Genomic DNA, 25,630 nt, shown 5'->3' on the forward strand with positions numbered 1-25,630 from the left:
AACTAGACCCCAATCAATGTGCCCTATGAATACCCAAGTCCTTAAATACCCTTAGATAGTAAAGGTAAAAGATGCAAGAAAAAGAGGACTGGGAGAGTGGACCAAATTTATAGTTCCTTCAAAGTCTATTTAAATATTTAAAACCGTTCTTTTTTTGTTAACAGTTAGATTTTAATTCTCATATATGTCACATATTTCTTTTGCAGAATTGAAAACATTTTTAAAAACACCCATTTCAATAATATTGCATGCAAGGTAAACAAGAGGTTAGAATAACTAGTACAACATAACGCAGCTTGACTAAAACACCTCATCATAATACAAGTACATCTTCTTTTACATTTATGCAAAGTGAAACATTGTTTGTCTGTCTCCGTAGTCCAGAAAAATCTGTGGGGTAATTGTTCATTGTCCCCTCACACCCTGTTTATATTGCATGTCTTCTATTTTAATAATCCCAATAAACAGACGGAACCACAAAAACACAGCTGGGATGGCTCGCTCAGTTGGTCAATGGCATCAGAGAACTTAAAGTGCCTGATGCTGATGACTCTTCCAGAAAACAATCCTCTTATGAGGGTCAGGGTCTAGAGAGTCCACGTTGCTGCACATGCTCTCTGTGTTTAATTCCAGGTAGCATGACAAAGTGCAAGCGTATGACAAGAACTTTCAGTGTGACCATCAGCTGGAAGAGGCCAAGTGTGTGCAGCTCCCAGGGGAGTGGCACATGCTCCTCTTGTGGTTTAATGGTGGTTTGTGGCTCCACTTCCCTTAGGGGTTGTTTTTGTTGTTCTTCTCTCAGCACCACATTTTATTTTGATGTTTTAAAAGAGAAAGAAAAGTTCCAAAAACCTCCTTCTTCATATTTCCTCTTTAAGATCCAGCAAAATTTCTACAACTGGCCTTTTCCAGATGGCATGCCCAGTATTGCTGAGAGTTCGAGGCATCTCAAGCTCTGGGCTCAACACCGAAAGGTTCTTTAAATGTGCCTTTCATCCTTTGGTTTCTGTCACTTGATGATGGGTAACCACCCTCATCTCTCTCTCTCTTTTTTTTTCTTACTAAACATGGGATTACTGGAAATATTTCATGAATGGATATATGCTATTGGTTAATCCATTTAATCCATTTAACCAAACTCCCACTGATGGATGTGGAGTGTTTACAACATTTTTGCTCTCATAACAGTGCTTGACAATGTAGGGATTTGTCAGGTTTTAATCCAAACAGGGTTTTATGATACTCACCATTATACTATCAGATACTTTTTCCCACTGACATGGTTTGGTTCTGTGTCTCCACCCAAATCTCACCCTGGGTTGTAATCCTCACAATCCCCACGTGTCAAGGGTGGGACCAGGTGGAGGTAATTGCTCATGGGAGCAGTTTTCCCTCATGCTGTTCTTATGATAGTGAGTGAGTTCTCAGGAGATTTGATGGTTTTTATAAGAGGCTTCCCCCTTTGCTTGGCACTCACTCTGTCCTGCCCCTCTGTGAAGAGGGTGCCTACTTCTCCTTTGCCGCCTGCCATGATTGTAAGTTTCCTGAGGCCTCCCCAGCAGTGTGAAACTGTGAGTCAATTAAATCTCTTTCCTTTATAAATTACCTAGTCTTGGGTATTTCTTCATAGCAGTGTGAGAACAGACTAATACACTCACCTTTTGAATACATTATGTGAAGTACAACAGTTTTTTCCAAACCAAACTAGACCTTGCTAAATCCTTTACTATAGACCCCCAGGTTGAGAGAGACAGAAAAAGGAATTGATCTGAATCAAATTTGCTGTTTTTAAGAAATAGGGTAGGGAAGGGACCAATGTGAGATGTACAAAAATTCGCTCCCAAAGTACAGAAAAATAAAGATTTGACTTGCCTACTCCTGGCATACCATTTGTAGGTTCTGGCCAACATCTGCCCTTCTCTGAGCCTGGAGCTTCTCTCTTTAAAATGGGAGATAATTGCTGGGCAGCTAGAGCTCACAGGCACACCGCATGATGAGTGAGGTCATGTTAATAAAGCCCTGGGAAAAAAAAGCAATGTGAAACAGCAGGGCTATTACCATTCCAAGATGATTTTATACAAGTAAAGCTTAAGTTCAGTGTGATGATTAACAAGCTATTAGAGCCAAGTTATTGATTCCTCTATCTTTAGAGTAGCTAATGCAGTGTGCACCAATAGGCCACAGACCCCAAGCTTTCCTTCTTCCTGTTCTCCTGTTCTTTGTAATGATGCTTTCCTTAGGAAAATGCAAATCACTTCACATACACAGTGCAACATCTTTAAGGCAGGTGCCAGGAGAGAGGAAAAACACCTAAGGTGATTTTGTGTTGTTTTTATTAATTTTTCTGATAATAAAGATTACTACAGATACATAAAAAAGTCAACACATAAAAAGTAGAAACAAAAAGTCAAATACTGCATGTTCTCACTTATAAGTAGGAGCTAAATAATGTGTATACACAGGCATAAGAGAACGGAACAATAGACATTGGAGACTTGGAAGGGTGGGTGAGTGAGCGTGGTTGAGGGATGAAAAATTACCTTAGAGGTACAGTGTACATTATGTGGATGATGATTTCACTAAAACCCCAGACCTCGTCACTATATGACATATCCACATAACAAAACTGCACTTATACTCATAAACTTATATTTAAGAAAAGAAGTAGAAAAAAGAAAAAATTTTTAAAGCAGAAAGAGGAAAGAAAGTAAAGCCTCATCCCAATTTCTTTCACCCTGAAGCAGCTAGTTTTGCTAATATAATCATATATACACACATATGTATCATATACATATGCACACATATATATGATATTAAACCTGTTGTTTTATAACTTGTTCTTTGTTCCTTTTCTAACATATGCCTCACAAAATAATATCACTGGTAGTTTCCCATTTCAATTATTACAGCTATCAATATAATTTATCAGCAAAATATTTTATGGATGTGTGTACAGTTTTGATTAATCCATTTAACCAAAATCCTGTTGATGAACATAGAATATTTACAACATTTTTGCTCTCACAACAATGCTCTGATGAACCTCATACATTCATCTTTGAGCTTTTGACCAATTTTCCCTCTGTAATAAATTCCTGGAAGTAGAATTCTTGGGACAAAAGATTTAGAGATTTTGTATCTTTAAACATATTAGCAGTTTGCCAACCCAAAGGGTCGTATGAGATTACTTTCTGCCTACAGTGTAACAGACTGCCAACTTCTCCCAACAACCCTGCTGACATCCGGTATTGTCAATTTTTTGGCTCTTTGCCAAGCTGATAGGCGAATGGAATGTCTAATGGTTTTTGAATTACATTCTGACTGTGCTGCATCAGACTGTAACTGAATGCAGTTGTGATGTGTCAGGGGACCTGGTTTAACTCATAGCACACTGTTTGAATCTGTGTAATAACTAACTATGATATAATCAGGGTTTCTTGCAGTTTTGAAAAAGAAGCCAAACTTTCACATGGTTTAAATTACTCTCTCATTTACACTCTCCATGTGTGAGATCACCTGGGAAGCCCTTTGGAGATGCCCCAAATGACCCAGTACAAGTTGTCAACTGCACTCTCCATGAAAGAGAGATTGTTCTGGTCCAAATCCTACGCTCTAGAGGAGCATCTTGGAAACAGCACTGCCCTATAACTGATATCGCTCCATCGGGTGGCCTATGGATTTAATTCACTGGGAAGTATCAATCCCTTTGCCTTCAGCAATAATATTTTCACAGTTTCGATGTGTTTTAAAGGTTATTGTCTCCAGGACAGGTAATTGAGGAAGCCTCACACTTCATCAGAGGCCATTTCATCTTTATTACACAGCCACACGCAAGGCAGCATTTTCTCCTTTCACTGATGGATTATGTCAAGATTTACAAGGTATGGTCTACATGAAAGCAAACACATGTTTGGGCAAATAGTCAAATAATTCAAAGATACAGGGTCAGCAGGATCCTAATATAAAAGTCAGGACTTCCAGCCTGAGCAACAAAGTGAAATCTTGTCTCTACAAAAAATACAAAAAATTAGCCGGGGGTGGTGGCTCTCGTCAGTGGTCCCAGCTACACGGGAGGCAAAGGTGAGAGGATTGCTTGAGCCCCGGGAGGTGGAGGCTGCAGTGAGCCATGTTCATGCCAGTGCACTCCAGTCTGGGCAACAAAGCAAGACCTTGTCTCAAAAAATGATAATAATAAATAATAAAAGTCACAACTTTCTCCTCTTCTACATGTGCCAGAGACCCACCAACTAACCCACATGCACACATATACACAGACACACAGATACACACACCATACACTTATTCTTTTCTTAAAATGTTGCTTTCAAATATTTGCTTTGCATGCGGTTTTCTATGAAGACATGACCAGTTTCAAGATTATTTACTCTAAGTTTTCTGACTGGTTGTCAGTCATTCAGTTTGGAACCCTGCCATAACGTATTTTCCTCAAATTCCTTGCAGATACTGGAGTAATAAGGAATGCAAATGTTATTTTGAGCCAATATTTGGAAAGTTCTTATTTGGAATTCTACAAGTTTATGTCTCTTGCTCAGTTCCTAAGCCCTTTTTCTAGATAACCATCCAGAAGATAATCATTCAGCAGCTATCCTGGTACATTCAGCTGACTTGGTTAGTTGGGTCTGAGCAGTATATCCCTGAGTTCTAACTTGGGTTTCTCAAACTCCTTTTCCTTTGGGTTTCTCAGACTCTTCTCTCAAACTCAAACTACCTTCTCCAGTCCATTGCTAAAGCTAGTATGACCTTTGCTTTCTCTCCATTTCTTGACTTGTGGCATCCACAGTAGCGTTACATGAACTTTACATTGTAGGCTAATGTGAGCAGGTCACTCAGCCTGAAAGCACTCACCCTGGGCCTCTAGAGCTAAGTTGCCTCAATACACTTCACTATGGCTTCTCAGAGTATACTCACCTTGAATGTTTAGAAAAGGTACTCTTTTTAGGGTTCAATGAGATTAAAAGCACAGATACCAATTTTGTGGTCAGGAATCAGGAAAATCTGGGAAATGAAGAACGAAATGAGGCCTTACCATTTCGATGCAAAGATCATTTTCGAGTGAGTCAGGAAATCTGATTTAAGTCCCAGATCTGCCTCCTACTAGTTTTAGTATCTTGGGCAATTCTAGGCTGGACATGGTGGCTCACACCCATGATCCCAGCACTTTGGGAGGCCAAGATAGGAGAATGCTTGAGTCCGGGAGTTCAAGACATGCCTTGGCAACATAGGAAGGCCCCATCTCTACAAAAATAAAAATTAGCCAGGCATGATGGTACATGCCTGTAATCCCAGCAACACAGGAGGTGGAAAGATCACTTGAGTCCAAGAGGTCAAGGCTGCAGTGAGCTATGATCTGCCACTGCACTCCAGCCTAGGTGAGACAGTGAGATCCTCTGTTAAAACAAAAACAAAAAAAACAAAACAAAACAAACAAGCAAAAAATTGGAGGGAATTTAGTTCATATATTTAAGTCTTTGTTTCCTCATCTAGAAGATGTAGTAAAGATAAATGAGGTCATATATGATTGTCCCTGGCATAATATTTTGGTATTTATTGAAAAGCAGCTATTATTTTAATCCTTTGCCTACATTTCTGTGATTTACTATATATCAGTAGCATTTCTCCAGCCCATCTTGGCTAGGCAAGTACCACTGAATGTGAAGGAGGCCAAATAGAATGATACTATCCAAGCTGCAAATAAACAAATAAAAGAAAACATCTAAATGCATGCCTCTTTGGAGTGGCATTGCATCAGTTGCCAATATCCATAGAACAAATGCCTTCAGGCAGGAGAAGTTGGGATAATGTCAATGTTTTTAATAGCTATAGTAGAGTCTTATTTAGAAAGTAGTAATTATCTCTCCATATTGATTTTTTACATCCCCTCAATAAATCTAGAAGAAGTGTGAAGACCGTCTGTAAGTGTGATTTTTACCAGGATCAGACTCTAATTTGCAATGGCTATGTGTCTGTTTGATTTAGATCAGGGGTTAGCAAACTACAGCCCACAAGCCAAAACTACCTCCCCCCATCTATTTTTATAAATAAAGTTTTATTGGAACACACCCATTTCTTTATATCTATGGCTGCTTTCATGCTACCATGGTAGAGTTATTTAATTGTAACAGAGATCTAGAGCCCATATTGCCCACAGAGCTGAAAACATATGCACCATTAACCCTTTGCAGAAAAAAAAAATAACTTGCTGACTCATGATTGAGATTATAGTAGTATTACTTCTGATTGATTAGGTAGTAATTGGTCCCAGCATGTAAAGTTTCTAATATTGAAAGTCACATGATAGAGGAGCTAGAGGCTTAAGAAAAGTATACATGAATTTATTTATTTGGAATAGGAAGGGAAACATCCCTGGTATCATCATGATGACATACAGAGGCAGGGCTGAGAGCTAGAATACAGAATATGCCCTTCGCTGGAAGCAGTTTATCAGGCTGGGTTAGAGTGGGTAGAAACTGGATCATCCTGCCACAGGTCCAAGTAAACAGGATTTGGCACTCTACATAATGGCTATAAAGAAACATAAAGGTGATTTCTCCAAGTGTTATGCTAGGTGAGAAATATTTAATAAATAAGAGCAACCAGAATTGGTCCCATATTGAAAAAGTCTGTTTTGGAGCCCAGACTAAATAGACTGTGCAGTGAGAAATGAAAGGTCAATTTAGGTCACTCGTTTAGGGCAAAATCATGACTTAGGAAATCATGACTAGATAAATATCCAGTGAAGAGTGGAGAGAGAAGATTCATCAATGGCATGGGTTGCTGTGAACTACAGAACTGAAGCATGAATGTATGAATAAAGTGCTGTATTGATGGACAGATGTGTACATTCTTATTTATATGCCATAAAAAATCTGAATCAATTTATATTTGAAATAGAGAAAAGCTAGTTCAGATGTTTGAAACTTTTCTGACGCAAAATGTTGTGTAATTCATAAACAATTCCTTGTGTTTTAGTTTATAGTATGTCCAGAATATAGGACTTGTCTACTCTAATGTATAAAACAAAAGAACTTCAGGTTGATTTGTTTGTTAAGTAGTAGACATTCTCTTAGGATGTTTATGTTTGTGAAGATGATAAATTGATGAATACATCCACAGAAAATGTAGACATAGGTCCTTCTCTCCCAGCTTCAACACCACACCCTACACACACACACAATGCCTTCCTTCTAACCTTGTCTATACTGTCTTTACAACACACAAAGCATATGCCCAGGATAAGCTTCTTTTTCAACCGCCTATCAGGCTTTCAACATGTGGTTTGAAAAGATAGTGACATTGCTATGCTCTGACATACACTGTAATGTCAGTACAGCAGAAGCAAGTGGAAGATTCTACTTTTCCGATAAAGATCAGTTGCTGTTTCCTGTCTTGAAGACGAAAGCTGAGCAAATGCAAAGGTCATCTGTGTTTATATTAACAATGTAAGAGTTACACTACATTTTCGCAACAACATCAGGTCATTATTTATCCACTTGTCCTTTTTTTTAATCATTCCTTTGAACTGCCTGCGTTTGCTTATCGTGATATTTCTCAGTCTGTAAACAGCCTGAGTAGCTGTTCTATTTCTCTAAATAGAGTCTTAGGTAATTTTATTATCCAGAATTATAAGTCATCAGAATGTACCCATCTGTTATCCTTCTACATCTGGGCTAACTTTAACTCTTTAAGCCCATAGGAAAAGTAGAAAAGCCATTATGATATGAGTTTGATACTTTTTTCCTACCATACTGCTTTCCAGCATATGGTTTTCCCTGAAAAATCACAAGGACGTCTTTACAAATGTCTTATTTTGCTTTGGACATGGCATTAAACATGGTGGATCCTCCACCTCAACTTGGCTCTTTCTGATTTTCTGTTACCCTAATTATCCTTCCTGGGATCACAGCTGCTCAGAGCCTCGTCTTATCAATTTAAAAAACCTCTAAAGATGTGAAAGCTGCCTTTCCAGTGGTCAACAAGCAGATCTCCATAGCAGAGGAGCTGCAACTGGGGCAGAGAGCCAAAGACAGCTTGTGCCAACCACCTTGTCAATATGCCAATCATCTTGTTATATTTTATTGCATGTATGATTTGATTTTCTTACATGTATGTTTTAGAGGTAACAAAATATTGGTAAACCTGTTTTCAATCCTTTTGATTACCTTCAATTTGATAACTCCTTCAGTAATGAAGAAAAAAATGGGCTATTATTTTTGAATTACATTTATCAAATGATTCTAAGATTGTTCTAATGTGTGTGACAGGATAAGCTCTCTTTTAATTGCCAGTTGGAGAAATATGCTCAGTATCAAGGAAATGGAGAAATGCTTCATTATTTACATTGGCTAATGTATAAATACAATATGAACAGGGGCGGTTTCAACCCTGCAAACATTTTCTTCCAAGTTGCTGTCTGTTTCAGCTAGAATTGGCTAGATTGTTCAGTGGTCACAAACTACCCCAAAATCTTAACAGTTTGCAACAACTGAAGTTTATTTTCTAAATATACAACATCCAGTGAGTATTGGCCAGTGTTGGTTGGGGGTTGTTCTCCATGTCATGACCCTAGGGACCGACAGCGTTGGAGGAGTCTCTCTTCTATTATTGGTGTTCACCATGGCAAAGGCAATGACCATGGTGAACCTCATGCTACATTTTCAGCTTCTACCCTGACACCACACAAGTCACTTCCACTCCCATTTTGGTGGTAAAGCAAATCAATTCAAGTCTGACTTCAGCGTCTTTGGGAAATATAATTCCACCGCAGGAGGGGAAGCAGATATGGGTGAAATGTAATACAACTCACCTTTCCATTGAGTCCTAGTATCATTGCTTTATTTGAGTGAAATCTTTTTTTTTTTTTTCCTTACAGATCCTCTTTAAAACATTAGCCCGGAAACAGTATCTGTAGAAATCAGCTTTGTTAGTTCCAAACAGGGCTTTATTGTTGGGATGTGTTGTCTGCCTTTGTTAGCAGATTTCAATCATAGCCCTAAATGGAAGACACATTTTAGGGCTGTTGCTGCTATACAACTCCAGGTCTTTCTGCTTACGGGTTTCACACTTATGTGTGAAGGGAGTACACCCTTGGCCAAAAGAACCAATGCTCCTCAGTTAGCTGCTGGTTGTCCTCCAGCAAATTCCTAGAACTAAATGCCAGGTGCTGAGGTGTCACGACTCAGCAAGTCCTAGAACCTGTGCTTATGACAGCACTCTGATAATTCCCGGTTATTGCATCACTCCCTGATGGAAACCCAGCTTTTATTTCAGCAAAAGTAATGGATTGTTCCAGACCCCTGACCTCCCTTGAAGATGTCTTTTTGTTGGATCTGGCCCTGTATATTTTCCAGTTGGTTCAAGACCTAGAGAAATTTCTACGGACTCTCTCATACCAGGTAGGTGTTTGTTTGTTTGTTTGTTTGTTTTGCTTTTGGGATAGGACCTAGTCATATTCAGTCCACACTGGAAAGCATAAATTAATGTTACATATATAAGCTTGTTCATTCCACTCCATGTGTTAGGTTTTCATTAGTGAACACTAACTGCAAAAATACCAAGGCATAGCCTTATGCAAGCCAGCATAGTCATGTTGGACTTTAGTGATCTGAGGGTGGAAGTGAAACGAAGTGTGTGTGTGTGTTTTTTTTTTTTTTTTTTTTTTAAGTCAACTAAATGAACAGGCTGTATGTTTCACAATATGAATTGGGTTGTGATATACAAAGTATTTATCCAAAGTTACTCTTCTCTTTTTTTTTTTTAGAATAACAAGACCCAAATGGGAGAATTAGACCAGAAGCAACAATGACCTGGGGCTTAGTGAAATTGACCAAAATGTGAAGGTAAGTGTTTTCAGAACTTGGTTTCCTAGGACCAAGTCTTGGCCTCATCAAACATAATCACAGTCTCCTCTTACCACTTTGGCCCAAATGCTATGAAGACTTTTGCCTACTGACTCAGCTTCTCTTGCCATATACTGATTACTAATGCCAGTAAAATACCTAGGCACCTTGGCAGTAACTTACACAGATATGTATATTTCTAATTACAGAGACATTGTTAGAACATGACTTGGATTAGGGATACACAGCTAATAATTCAAGAAGAAATAATGCTTTGTTTTCAATAGAGGAAAATAAAAGCTTCAATTTAAATAATTTTTCCTCCTTTCTCTCCCTTTCTGTTTTAATACTTACGCATGGGTAATATCATAAACTGGCAATACAAGAAGTTCTCGCAAACAGTGTGCCCATTTCTCCTCAGAAACTGGACATCCTACATCTGTTATATGGTTTACCATCCATCCACTTCTTTGCTATAGCTCCAGGTCCAGAATTCTTTGTCATGTCATTGTTCTTGACCGATACCATGTACATTTTTAAGAAATAAATGTAAATTAATTAAAATAATTTAAAAACACGTATCCCTATGGTGTATGTGCATACATTTTGCTTTTTCTAATCTTATGTTTGCAGTTCAAAAAGGTTAAACCTGAGTGTGGTACGTGTGTGTATGGAAACTGAATGCACCATAGGTTCAAATAGGCAAAGAAGTTGCTTAGTAACATCCTGTTCTTGACTGTGCTATCATAATTTGCATTTTCCAATAGAGTGTTTTTCCAGCCTTAGGACAGTGCTGCTATTATTGTTGGTGGATTTTGTAATGTAAGCTTGACTCATTGAGTGTCAAATCACCTAAGGCCAAATTCCCATTCCACAGGAATTCTCTTTCAAGGGATATCCTACCCTTCAAGATGCCCTTAAGAATTCTCGATTCCTTGAATATAGAACTATTTGTGCTTACTCATAAAATGGGGAATGTTATAATATTTCTCTTGCTTCACTGTGTCCAAGGAAGTAGAGGAATCTGGTATCATATTTATGAGCAGCAATAAACCATGTGTTTTGCTTTTTCCTAAAACAAGGCTGGCAAACTGTTTAAGAACACATGTGCAGAGCTTGGGCACAGGGTGAGAATTTGGTGGTGCAGAGTGAGGCTAGGGATGGGCATATGGAGAGTTTGATAACCTGGTATCAAAGCAATTCCATTCAGACTTGGGACTGAACTGCTCCCGGTCATCCAAGTCATTTTTACTAGTATCTGACAATGTGCAAATGTTGTGTTATGTTCAACACTGAAAATAAGGACTGTGCTTTTCCTTTTGTCTAAATGATGATTAAATGACAAAGCAGCTATGGAAGTATTGACTAACAAAGGCATCCATTTACTAGAAATTATGTCATTTGCTATTCCAAATATTTATGGTCTGATTATATCCCATGTTACACTGCAATGGTTTGGAAGTTTTTTTGTTGGTGTTTTTTTTTTTTTTTTTGGTATTTTTGGTACATCAGAAACACTTTTCCCAATGTTTGCTAGTTTAAGCATTGGTCAACATTTATTTATTAAGCATTAACTTTATAAAATAGGTAGCAGGAATATGAAAACGAGTAAGATATGTTCCCTGACATCCAGAAGCTCATAGTCTAGAGATGTCGCCATAATAATAAATAGCATTTATTGGACACCAACTATGTCTACTGAAGTCTATTATCTCATTTAATTTTGACAAAACTTTATGAAATAAATATTATCACACAAACGCACACATTTAGAGAATGAATGTGAGGCTCAGAGAAGTTCAACACATTGCCCGTGATCACAGAACCAATTAGTGGCAGAGTTGGGATTTAAGCCCAGATCTTTCTGATTCTAGAGCATATGTTCTATATACGAAGCTCTTACTGATTTTATTTTATATCAAGTGAACTGTGTAACACATAAAGTCACTCAGGAAACAGGACTGGATGGGGATTATGATACTGGGCAGTACTTACTCTAGCAAATAGGTATCAGAGCCCTGGCATAGGTCCTCACTTTTGCTGGGATTCTGTCCTACTCCACCGTTGCTGATAAACAGGAATCCACACATCCTGGTCCAGCCCTTATTCTCAGGCCTCTCAGGGACCCTCACTCTCCATCGCATAGTCTCTTCTCCACTTAGTCAATGTTTCCCTCTGCTTTGCGGGTGACTTCATCTGCACTTACCAAAACTGTCACCCCTCTTAGTAGTCCTCAAAAGACAAGACTTCAAGGGAGAGTTAATATTCTCAGAGTTCATCAGAAATACCTGTTTCCAAGGTCAAGACCCACCTTAGAAAGGTCTTCATATACCCTGTCTGTGCTTATTTGGTGTTTCTATAACACAAAATATTTTAACGATGATTTAATTTAGTTGTGTATTGATAGTCTCTGTCAATCTCTCAGGTTTTTGTTTCCTGAGAGAAAAAATTGCGTTCTGTAATTTTTTAAATTTAGAAACAACAGCAATAACAACTTGAGTTGGTGACTTCTGAACCATTTTTGTTCTGATTATCACTGTAAACCTAAATGTGTGAACACTGTCAGTAGGGATAATAGTTACCCTATGGGACTGTTAAGCAATTTAAGATGACATAAGAAATGCCACAGGTAAAAGGTATTACTCCACATGTGGTAGTTGTTATTATTTTTTGGGGTGAAGTGTTGGCCTCCCAAAAGACAATGGTGTTTTAATAGAATATAAGCAACTAAATCCTAGGTTAAAGCAATGAATTCCTAATTGTGGAATTTTCCTCTTCAGTTATCAGGTGGTAAAGGCCTGTCAAGATGTATATGGAAGGAGTGAGATCCTTGAAATATTTAATACACCTGGTATAACTCCCATCATTAGGTAAACCTGGGCTCATCCCTACTAGACGGTAATAGAAAATTAGAGGATAAAAGGATAGTCACAAAAATTAATAGAATACATTGAAAGCTAACTATGTACTAAACAGTGTTCTAGGAATATTTTACATTTATTAATTCATTTAAACCTCTCAACTCCCTGTAAAGTAGATATTACTAATTATCTCCCTTTCACAAAAAGGAAATCTGAATCTAAGAGAGTTTTAAAAAATTGCCCAAGACCACATAATCAGAAGGAAGATTCTGAATCTGATTTTTCCTCACAGCAAAATCCACGCATTTTCCACTCTATCACACCGGTTTGTGTGTGTGTGTGTGTGTGTGTGTGTGTGTGTGTGTGTGTTTGTATTATTGTTTTTGAGACAGAGTCTCATTCTGTTGTCCAGGCTGGAATTCAATGGCTCTCAGCTCACTGCAACCTCTGCCTCCCAGGTTCAAGCGATTCTTGTTTCTCAGCCTTCAGAGTAGCTGGGACTACAGGTGTGCACTTGTATTTTTTGTACAGACAGGGTTTCACCATGTTGCCCAGGCTGGTCTCGAACTCCTTTACTGACTCAATCCTCCTGCCTCCCAAAGTGCTGAGATTACAAGTGTGAGTCACTGCACCCAGTCAAACACGCTCTATTTAATATCACAACAGAGTGCTGTCTGCCCTTCTCAGGATGATCCTAGATATTTTTCAGCAAGTTGCATTCAGGTGGAGCAAAAACTTTTAAATGGTGGTCAATTACACAATGATTAAATTTAATTTACTGTTATAGGTCAAAGGAAGTGGGAAGAGTGTGATGACTGTATATTTGTCATGTTTCTAGTTATAGTGTACAACTCTGCCTGTATAGCTAAGTGACTGCCAAGAGGTGAGGTCAGGGCGGAGGCCCTAGCCACACGGCACATACTATCTGCCCCCATAGCTATATTGACTTGGACAGTCATTATGCTGGGTGGTAAAAATTCCAGTGGGCTGGGTAGGACACACTGGGGCCCTGTTTCCTCTCATCTGTATTTGAGAAATAGGCAGCATTGCATCAAATGGAAGGAACAAGAGATGAGACATCAGGAAAATATCAGAATGAAAGAGAAATGCAAGTCTCTAAAGGAAGTTCCAACTGACTTCGACACCCTGCAGTTAGCAAAAGAGATGACAGAATCCTAAAAGGGCAGGGGAGAGATTATAGATAGCAGGCTGCTGAAGGAAAAACTAGGTATGTCCAGTAGCAGATCTGTGGAAACTATTAGAAACCGAGCTAATTGTGGACTTCTTAGCATGCCTCAGGAAATGGGAAGGAACTTTTCCCTTTTGGGCTTGTATTTTTTCCAATTTTCCTTGTTCAGGAAAGAATTAATTATTTAAGCAATGTAACTTCCTGCTATGATTTCTCAATTCCACAAAAGAGAATAATTATAGATTAATAATGGACCAAAATAGAAAATGCTAAATGTGTGTAACAGATAAGTGGGAAATGTTCTGTCTTGTAAAGCGTATTGTTTCAATGCCTGGCAATACAGGAACAATTCTCATCTATGTAGCTCTAAATGGATGTTAGAATTCACCCCTCTTTCCTACTGGTATAAATTTTCAGTCTCAGTAGGACTAAGGCTTTGACGCACCCTAAACCTCACCAGGAGTAGGAAATATTTCTCATAGCATGAATATTTTTTCTTCCTTGGACTGAGAGGCTTGTGGCCTTCCCCATGCATGATAACTGGGCACAGTTTTCAGATTGTACCTCACAGTAAAACTTAGACTTCATGCCTATAATCCCAGCACTTTGGGAGGCCAAGGTGGGCGGACCATGAGGTCAGGAGATCAAGACCATCCTGGCCAACATGGTGAAACCCTGTCTCTACTAAAAATACAAAAATTAGCTGGGCATGGTGGCACATGCCTGTAATCCCAGCTACTTGGGAGGTTAAGGCAGGAGAATCGCTTCAACCAGGGAGTCAGAGGTTGCAGTGAGCCGAGATCACACCACTGCACTCTAGCCTGGCAACAGAGTGAGACTCCATCTCAGAACAAACAAACAAACAAACAAACAAAACCTTAGACTTCATGTTTTAACTATTGAAAAACTTCCATGAATTGGGTACAGTACTGAGCTAAATGTTGTATACATGTTATTTATTCAGGAAATCTTTTCAGGTACTATGCTGAGTGCTAAAAGCATTGTTCTGCCTTTTTTTTTTTTTTCTTTTTTTCTTTTTTTTTTTTTTTTTTGAGACGGAGTCTCGCTCTGTCGCCCGGGCTGGAGTGCAGTGGCCAGATCTCAGCTCACTGCAAGCTCCGCCTCCCGGGTTTACGCCATTCTCCTGCCTCAGCCTCCCGAGTAGCTGGGACTACAGACGCCCGCCACCTCGCCCGGCTAGTTTTTTGTATTTTTTTTAGTCGAGACGAGGTTTCACCGTGTTAGCCAGGATGGTCTCGATCTCCTGACCTCGTGATCCGCCCGTCTCGGCCTCCCAAAGTGCTGGGATTACAGGCTTGAGCCACCGCGCCCGGCCTGTTCTGCCTTTTAATGCTAACAATGCCTGTGAAAAATATGTAGGATTCTCCTGACTTAAAAATTTAAAACAGGCCGGGCGCGGTGGCTCAAGCCTGTAATCCCAGCACTTTGGGAGGCCGAGACGGGCGGATCACGAGGTCAGGAGATCGAGACCATCCTGGCTAACACGGTGAAACCCCGTCTCTACTAAAAATACAAAAACTAGCCTGGTGAGGTGGCGGGCGCCTGTAGTCCCAGCTACTCGGGAGGCTGAGGCAGGAGAATGGCGTAAACCCGGGAGGCGGAGCTTGCAGTGAGCTGAGATCTGGCCACTGCACTCCAGTCCGGGCGACAGAGCGAGACTTCGCCTCAAAAAAAAAAAAAAAAAAAAAAAAAAAAAAAAAAAAAAAAAAAAAAAAAAAAATTTAAAACATTAGGATTCAGAAAAGTAACATGCACGTGCTCCTATACTTTACATGTGACAGACTGGGATCAAATGGTTTAGGATGCCCTGACTAACTGAACTCTTAATACCCCAGCAGCCCAGATGGGGACCCACCCCTGGGAGTCACAGCCCTCTGGAGCCAGCTTCAGAGGTGCACAGGTTCATTCTCTTCCCTGTTCACCAGTGAAATGAAGCCCAGAGCCTCCATTCCAGGCGCTCTGTGCTTTCCAAAGTAACAATTACTTACTTTGACAAGGTAATTTAAAGGGATTGCCAAAATAACTTACAAGAGATTACCAATACAACCAGCCCTCCCATATCTGGGGATTCTACATTTCCATATTCAACCAACTGAAGAGAGAAAATATTTGGAAAAAAAAAAAAAACAATTAAAATAATACAAATAAAAACAATACAACATAGCATTTATATCGTATTGGGTATTGTAAGTAATGTAGAGACCATGTAAAGTATATGGAAGGATTGTGCATATGTTATACGCAAATATGCTATTTTATATTGCATATTTTACAGGGAGTTGAGCCTGTAATATATTGCATATATTACAGGGAGTTGAGCACCCACAGATTTTGGTATGGGGACGGGGTCCTGGAACCAACCTCCCATGGATACCTGAGGGACAAATGTAATCACCATCTTTTCCCAGGTGGATTTTTAACAGTGGCCTCCTGGAGACACATGCCTATGGTTTTGTCTAATTGTTAAAAATTGGGATGGGTGAGAAAGATGGCAGATAGGCACAATGGGAGGCAGATATTTCAGTAAATGCTTCTTAAATCAGATCCTTTCTAGATTCACTTTTGGCTCTGGATCTGGAAGTTGTCATCATGGCAACCCCAGAGTCCTGTTGATTTGCCTATTGGTTGGGTGGGCCAAAGTGTCCACATATCACAAAAGAGTTCTCAAAAAATTTCTTCCCAATAACCAGGGAGATTTATATTTAAGAGCACCTTTAGCCAAACTGAAGGAAGAGGAAGTCCACAAATATGGTAATAGCTCAAGTCAATGAATTAGTGGCTTTGTGTAGGGTAATTGTTCAGACCTCCCCAGTTCACTGGCCAAAACAATTCTTTGTTGGCTAGCAGAGTTAGAGAATAGAATTTTGCATAATCCAAGTATTTCATAAAGGTCTTTTCTGCTGTTACTGGAGCACCAATGAGCTATTGTATTTGTGGTGATAATATTAGCTGCATAGGTAGTTCTACAAATGTGTCTGGTTAGTAATCCACAAACCTCAGTGTTTTACATTTGTAAGTAAAGAAGTCTGTCCACAGCAAAAACATTATCAGGCAATACTTTTTAGCATAAAAATATAAAGTAAAATCAAGTTACTTCAAAGTTCTAAAGAATTAGAAGTCAATAAAACTCATAAATATTTATTTTTTAGTGATTCTGGATGTATCTTAGGATCCTAATATAGGATGTACATCCTAATATAGTTGAGTTTACCTGTCATTTATTTTCATGGATATATGCCAGTACTTCTATAGTAACATAATTTTTATTGCTAAAATGTTTTTTATTCTTCAAAATGAAGACTCTTTTCATAGGGTATATTCATCTATCATTTTCCATTCTTTGAATTCTAAAATAAGTCCTAACCTTATACAATCACCAGGAGTGTGTGTTAATCAGTTCTCACACTGCTCATAAAGACATACCTGAGACTGGGTAATTTATAAAGAAAAAGAGGTTTAATGGACCCACAATTCCACATGGCTGGGAAGACCTCACAATTGTGGTGGAAAGTGACAGGCACATCTTACACGGCAGCAGGCAAGAGAGAATGAGAGCAAAGCAAAAGGGGAAACTCCTTATAAAGTCATCAGATCTAGTGAGACTTACTCACTACCATGAGAACAGTATGGGAGAAACCATCCCCATGATTCAACTATCTCCCATCAGATCCCTCTCACAACACATGGGAATTATGGGAGCTACAAGTCAAGATGAGATTCAGGTGGGAACACAGCCAAACCATATCAGAGTGTATACTTTCATTGTATTCCTCAATCTGCATTCCTTAAGTTTTCAACAAATAATTTGCTTTTGAAAGGATTAGGAACTTAAGTTGACTTCAGTAGTTATCCAGTAACCTTTTGATTTCTCCAACCAATGATTTGTAAAGTAATCTTCAGATTCAGATTTATCTTTTTCTACTTCACCTGCAATTGCTAAAGTAAGCATGAGTCCCATCACTGAGATGACAGTCTTTCTTGAACAGTTATGCCAAGGTCTTTTTCTATGTAAAGCAGTCATCTATTAGGCTGTCATTGGTCTGTCAAGATGAAACTGTGTGCATTGGATCAATGTGAATGATCATAGAACTTTACACAAATATAGTATATTTCTATTATTTGCTTGAAGCTTCTGGTTACTTAGATCTTATAGTGCTTCAAAGTATAAAAAGTGGTTAAAATACTTAAAAGTTTTAAAGATAAAGATGTCAGTGTCACAGTGCATAACTGGGCTTTACATGGTCAAGTATACACACACACACACACACACACACACACACACACACACACACCACTTTAAAAGATCTCTGATATATTATGCCATACTTAGCACCAATACCCATTACAACTCTTCCAATGTTTCCTGGCCAGGCAGATCACCAAGACGTTTGGGACTGTTTGTGTCTTTGCGCCTACTCGTCCTAATATTGTGTGGGGATCAATGGGAGAAATTTTTGGCCTATTTTTAAGCCATATCAGGGGATCTTCTACTTCCTAAACTCGCTTAGACTTGGAATTTAAGTCTAGACTATAGGTCCTTCCTCCTCCTGGATGTTTTTGTTTTTAACCTTGCTAACACCTACCTATTCGTTGCCCATAGCCTAGGTAGTCTTGGAAAATCCTCCATTTCCCCAGCTTCCCCCAATGCCTCCTCAGATCTCAGTGTCACTCTTGTGTGCCTCCTTTAGGGGTTTTTGTTGTTGTTGTTGTTGTTGTAGTTACCACCTTATATTGTAAAAGTCTATTACTCAGGAAGCATTCCTCCCTCCTTTATGTGCAGAATTCCTTGACAGAAAGGACAGGTCGTGTTTACCACTCTCTTGCCTCTAATGACCAGCATAGAGCCTGGCTCTATGATCAGCTCTAAAGAAATGCTTGTTGATGGGCAAATAAACTCAAGAATCTCACACCAGAGCCAGACCAGAAATTTCCTTCATTTCATGACTGGTCTTCACAAAAACAAGCGTTAGGGAGAGTAGAAGGAAGAGCTTGCAAAATACCTTACTACTGCATTGTGAATGTGGAGTTGTAATTTTGGGGTTCTTATCCATGAAGATGGTCCTTAAAACTAAAATTCAGAATTTTAATTACCAACATAACACCCTCTTTTCTTACTACTATCATTATGTTATTTTATACTATGTTTTCAATAGGACATATCTGATGGAAATACATTTCTTTTGATATTTTTATTATAACTGGTGAGCTACATTCCATCCAATAGCAAATGCCTCTCAGCAAAAATTATAGATACTTTTGGCAGTTGATACCTTTAGATATTATTTGTGGCAACCATAACTTCATAAATTTTAAAACAATATCTTCTTCAAAAATTTGTTTATTAAACTTTGTATTTTGAGATAATTGTAGATTCACATGCAGTTATAAGAAATAATACAAATAATACTTTTACCCAGTTTCCTCCAAAGGTAACATCTTGAAAACTACTGCACAATAACACAACTTTGATATTGACACTGATACAATCAAGATATAAAACATTTTCATCCCAGCATCCCCCATGCTTAGTCCTTTATAGCTATATCTACTTCCTTTGCCCACCCTCACCTTAAAACCCTGGCAATAATTAACATTTTGTTATTTCAAACACATTATATAAATGGAACCATACAGTATATAACTTTCAGTTGTTGGTTCTTTCCAATCAGCATAATTCTTTGGAGATTGTTTACTTAGCATACTTCTCTGGAGATTTATCTAGGTGGTTGGGTACTAATAGTTCATTCTTTGTTATTGCTACATAGTATTTCATGCTATGAATGTTGAGCCATTTACCCATTGAAAGATACTTGGGTTGTTTCTAGTTTGGAGAGATTATAAATAAAGCTGCTATAAATACTCATATACAGATTTTTGTGTAAACATACATTTTCATTTCTCTGGGATAAATGCCTAGGAATGAGTGTGATTTCTATATCTTATAGTAGTTGCATGTTTAGTGTTTTTAAGAAACTGACAAAATATTTTCCAAAATTAGATGTGCCATTTTGTATTCCCACCAGCAATATGACAGTGATTGTTTTTCTGTATCTTCACCAGCATTTGGTGGTGTTACTTTTTTAATTTTAGCCATTATGATCAGTGCATAGTGATAGCTCATTTTGGTTTTACCTTGGGTTTCTTTAGCGGCTAATGATGTTGAACATCTTTTCATGGGCTTATTTGCATCTGTATATCTTCTTTAGGGAAATGTTTCTCTGTTCCTGTTGCTATTTTCTAAATAGATTGTTTTTTGACTGTTGAGTTTTAAGAGTTCTTTATATATTCTTGATAGCAGTTCTTTGTCAGATATGTGATTTACAAATATTTTCTCCCAGTCCGTAGCTTGTCTTTTTAATCCTTTTTACTGTTTTTTTCCCACGAGGCAAAAGCTTTTAATTTTGATAAAAATAACTTTTTATGCTTAATTGGCAACCAAATACCTAAATGTCTTTTGATAGAAAAAGTTGCCCTATATATGTAAAATCATTTTTACATATTCATAGATGTATCTCCACTAATGTCATGTAAGTTTAAGCATCACAAAATAATTTGAACAGATTCCTAAATTATAAATTAGTTAACAGTTCTTTTTTGCTCAAATCTTTAGTTGTACATTTACTTCAAATAAACATTTGTTAAAAATGTACTCTGTACTGAGGAATGAGGATACAAAACTCATGATTTGTCATTTCTTTGCTTCAGGGACTTACATTTTACTGGATTGCATCTAAATTTTTATTTGGTAGTTATATTCCAGGAAGATCGTGACAGTCTTGTTTTCTAAATCTTTTAACTGCCTTTTGATGAAAAACAAAGATAAGGCCTTAAATTTCACTGGTGAAACCTGAAGAAGTCAAATAAAATAACTTGTATGTGCCTTCACAAGCCACAGTCAGAACACTGTCACAATCTCGACCTTTGCTCCCCAAATCCTATTTTGCAAACCAGATGCTATTTATTTGGACATTACAGGCTATTTTCAAAATACATCAGAACTTAACAAAATGTCATAGTAGCTAAATAGCACTACAGAAAACTATTTAATATTAAAATTATATCTTGATTTTATAATTATATAAAAATTAAATCTACCCTAGAGCAAAAATTATAATTAACTACTAAAAATCGAAGAAGTGATTTTTTTTTTTTTTTTTTTTTTTTTTGAGGCAGGGTCTCACTCTATGGCCCAGGCTGGAGCACAATGGTGTGATCATGGCTCACTGAAGTCTTGATCTCCTGGGCTCAAGCAATCCTCATCCTCCCACCTCAACCCCTCCATTAGGTGGGACCACAGGTGCACCCCACCACACCTGGTATCTTAGTTTATTTTCACACTGCTATAAAGAACTACCTGAGCCTGGGTAATTTAGTAAGAAAACAGGTTTAATTGATTCACATTTCCTCTGGGCTGGGGAGCCCTCAGGAAACTTACAATCATAGTGGAAGGCAAAGGGGAAGCAAGACACCTCTTACAAGGTGGCAGGAGAAAGAGTGAGAGGGGAACTGTCATACACTTTTAAACCATTGGATCTCATGAGAGCTCACTGTCAAGAGAACAGGAAGGGGGAAGTCCGCCCCCATGATTCAGTCATCTCCCACCAGGCACCTCCCCTGACATGTGGAGACTACAATTGTAAATGAGATTTGGATGTGGACACAAGAGTCAAACTATATCACCTGGCTAATTTTCTTTTCTTTTTTCTTTTTTTTTTTTTGGTAGATATGGAGTCTCACTATGTTTTGTTTCCCTAGCTAGTCTTTAACTCCTGGGCTCAAGTGATCCGCCCACCTCGGCCTCCCAAAATGCTGGGATTACAGGTGTGAGCCAATATACCCAGCCAAGAAGTGATTTGTATAATGGCAGGATTATGAATGATTGTTTCTGTGTCTTTAATTTGATTATTTTTTAAAAACTCATTATTTTTGATCATCATGCTATATACTATGGAGAACAGTTTTTAATTTGTGAAGGTGTAAGTGAACTTGATTTGGCTGAAGATAGCAGAGAGTCATCAATCAAACTTATTGATGACTAAGTGTCCACAGGATAAAAGTTCATCATAGTTGTTTCCATGGTGATGAATTATGATATCACAAACTCATCAAGACTGTGACTCAATGAATCATCTGGACAGAGAATGAAAGGCAGTAGTTCCCCAACATGTATGCCATCTTTGTATTATATGTTATTGTTAATTAAAACGAAGGGCTGAGTATTTCTCTCATTGAGATTACATGAAGATATTACGTATATTCAGACTTGTCTGAACACAGCTATGCTGGTTTTAAATTGAAGGTTTTCACAAAGCAAAAAACTGAGAAACAGAATTCGACTTAGAAGTGTGTATTCATTAGAAAAGATCTTTTCTTCTCATATTCTGAAAAGCACACTGATTAATCACAGTTAAATTCAGGCAAATTTGGCAAATTTTCATCCGTATACTTATTCTTTTATTAGTTAGTAGCCTCACTTTTCAGTTTTAGATATTGGCATTAAATATATAAAAAAGATCTTAGTGCTCTCATGCTCAGAGATTAAGAATATAGTTATAGATTTGAAATTAGGCACTTTCCCTGATAGTTTTTGTTGGTACATGCTTTAGGTTATGTTTCTATGAACAACCAGATGCAAATGTCCTGGCAGTCATCCTGCCTGCTTGCTGTTTGTACCATCTCCGTGGTAGCAACAATCCAAGCTGCTGGAAGCACAGACTGAGCTCTATGAGTCAATTATTTTATATATCTGGGAACGTGCAAGCCTTCCTGTCACTCTTTGATATCAATATGTAGACAGTTTGCAGCCTAGGCAACATGGTGAGACCCTATCTCCAAAATTTCTAAAAATTAGCCACCAGGTGTGGTGGTGCATGCCTGTAGTCCTAGCTACTCTGAAGGCTGAGGCAGAAGGATCCCTCAACCCCAGGAGTTTGAGGCTGCAGTGAGCTATGATCACACCACTGCACTCCAGTCTGGGAGACATAGTGAGACACTATCTTTAAAATAATAATAATAATTTTAAAATTTCAAAAATATCTAGACAATTTCTCTGCTTTGAAGGCTCTTCAAAGATCTCAAAGGGAAGCTTTACTTTGGAGTCCCAACAGAGGCCATTCAAAAACTCAACCTGGTTTTTCAACAATAAATTAGAAATGTAATGCTAACAGTGGGTGCCAAGCATCAGGGAAAAGACATTACTGACCTTGAGTTCTAGACTAGATTTTACCAGATTCTGACCTTCAACTCTGGTACTCGATTTTCTCATAAAAGTGAGAAAATATCTTAACTGTATCACAGAATTGATGTGAGAATTCAAAACAAAGCGTTTTGAAAGCTCCTAGGTTAGTGATTGGTTTTATAAGGTCAGTGCTTCACAAATGATAGTTATTTTTTTTTCCATTCAAAATAGAGATCAAAAAGACCTTATCTCACTAACGTGTCATGCAAATAAGGATTAATCTGGTTTTCTATTCCTGAAACATACAGAAGGTGACTTCTTTCTCCATCATTTCCATCTGACTACCATCTGGGAGAACACACAGCTGCTACACATCTGGTGCAACACAGGCAGATGTAGCTGTCCAGAGGGAGGAGAGTGTTTGCTTTTCTCCACCTAAACACTGATCCTCTTCTGCATAGATTCAAAGACTGTCTTCCTTCTGCAGGTTTACCTGAGTCTGGACTCAAAGAATTACCTTCATTATGAGCTAAAGGAAGTCAGGCCCATTCTTCTCCTGCCTGGCCCCTCTGGCTCTTTGGCACTTCCCACATCCTCCTCATTTGGAAAGGCTTCATCATTTTCTGGTTCACAAAGCAGCTCTGTTGTTGCTTATTTCCACTACAGGGAAAAGGTGAAACGCTTCCCTCAGGGTGCGGAACAATGGAAGTCCCTGGAAGGAAAGTCTTGAAAGAGAAACCCAAGTGGCTTCTGAGATATTCCAAAGTCCAGTTGTTTTCCCTTTTTAAAAATTTTCGGAAAAAATTTAAGACGCTTTTTGATGCCATTTCATAAAGCCTGTGATTGGGTCAAAAGTCTTAGTTCACCATGTACCACAAATAGTGTACTCTATATAGCGTACGCTTGACTAAGAAAAAATAAAGATTTAGAAATAGATGTATTGAGGACATGCCATTAAAAGCAGGCTCCATTGAATCAACTGTTTTTCAGAATACTGTCAAGCTAACCTTAAACTAGTTTAATCAAGGTAGGCGGTGGATTCCAAACTTGGGAAAAAGTGAGTCTAGTTAAATAACTACCCAAGGAAGAACTGTTGGATACAACAACTATGAGTATCTCAGAAAGTATGTCTTTTTTTTTTTTTTTTTTGAGTCAGGGTCTTGCTCTATCGCCCAGGCTGGAGTGCATTGACATGATTATAACTCACCGCATTGCAACCTTGACCCCCTGGGCTCGATCCATTCTTCTATCCAAGCCTCTCAAGTAGATAGGAGTACAAGTAAGTGCCACCATGCCCAGCTAATTTTTTCTTAATTTCATTTTTGTAGAGATAGGATTTCCCAGGCTGGTATCAAACTCTCTAACTTCCTGGCCTCAAGCAGTGCTCCCCCCTTGGCTTCCCAAAGTGCTGGCATTATAGGTATGAGGCACCACACCCAGCCTGGGTGTCTATCTTTATGCTAAATGTCCAAGCCTTTCCATTTATCTTTTGCCTCTTTATAAAGCTTGGCTGAGCGTTTATCAGGTCATTCACATCTTTCATTCCAAGCAAGTGGTAAACTTAGTAATATACTTCCTCTGGTGACAACGGGCAAAGGACTAGAAGCATAAGTAAAGAAATAGTAGAGTGGAATAAGTGGATTTTGACATGCAAAAAGATGCAACAAAGTGAACCTTATTAAGAAATAGACTCAGAGAGCTTGAACATGGAAGGATGCTAGGACAAGTGGCAGCTAAGGCAGAAAGACAGCCATGGTTCCAGATGTCTGGGGAAACAATGGAAGGGCAGATATTACAAAGTTTTCCATTTTGTACCAGAAGTGTCTGTACGAAAACAAACTTCTAGCAAGTAAGTGTTCTTATTGTTCTGTGGGCTGATGTACATTTTTCTCCCATAATAGGCATTAGCAATCTGTATATTATTTACCAAGCCTTCCTAGATAGAAGCATTTATGATTATTTTTTGTTTGTATAAATATCTTGTATTTACTAGAAAATCATGCTTTTCCGGAATGCATTTCTATTACGAAGTTTCTTAAAGTGAGAAAAAAAAATGTATGGCTTTAGAAAAATCCTAGGGATTTTTTGACAGTATGGACTGTATTGTGTGTTCTTGTCTTGGATCAATTATCAATGGCACAATGCTTTGATAGTGTCTGAAGATTAAGATATGCAATACAATTTCCTCCCTTCCCTTCCTTCCTTCTTTCTTTCTTTCTTTTTTTCTGGACCTCTCCTCCTTCCTGTCCTGTTTCCTTCGCGTCTTCTTCTGGGGCTTATGGCTGTTCTTTTTTGCTTTCGTTCGGTTTTGTGTTCTGAGCTTTCTTTGATGGCTTTCTTTCGTTGTAGGGCTTGGTTCTTCTCTTTCGTTCCTTTTGTTCTTCCTTTCTACTTCTTCTCCTATTCTTGCTCCTTTCTTCCTGTCTTTCGTTCTTCTTTTTCTTTCTTTTCTTCTCTTTCTTCTTTCTTCTTCTTTTTCTTTCTTTCTTCTTCTTTTTTCTGTTTTTCTTTCTTTCTTTCTTTC

The 25,630-nt window shown here is 38.3% G+C and overlaps 1 protein-coding gene and 1 long non-coding RNA gene across 3 annotated transcripts in view; both read left to right on the top strand.

Moving 5' to 3' along the window:
* NRG1 (neuregulin 1) overlaps positions 1–25,630 on the top strand; it is a 1,136,884-nt gene that overhangs the window by 779,836 nt on the left and 331,418 nt on the right. The window lies entirely within an intron of this gene.
* On the top strand, positions 22,059–24,042 carry LOC104668213. Its single transcript, XR_748792.1, has 3 exons — positions 22,059–22,094; positions 22,535–22,745; positions 23,773–24,042. It is a non-coding gene; the product is annotated as an uncharacterized LOC104668213 (long non-coding RNA).

Source organism: Rhinopithecus roxellana, chromosome 9 (assembly GCF_007565055.1).
Source record: "Rhinopithecus roxellana isolate Shanxi Qingling chromosome 9, ASM756505v1, whole genome shotgun sequence".
NCBI lineage: Eukaryota > Metazoa > Chordata > Mammalia > Primates > Cercopithecidae > Rhinopithecus > Rhinopithecus roxellana.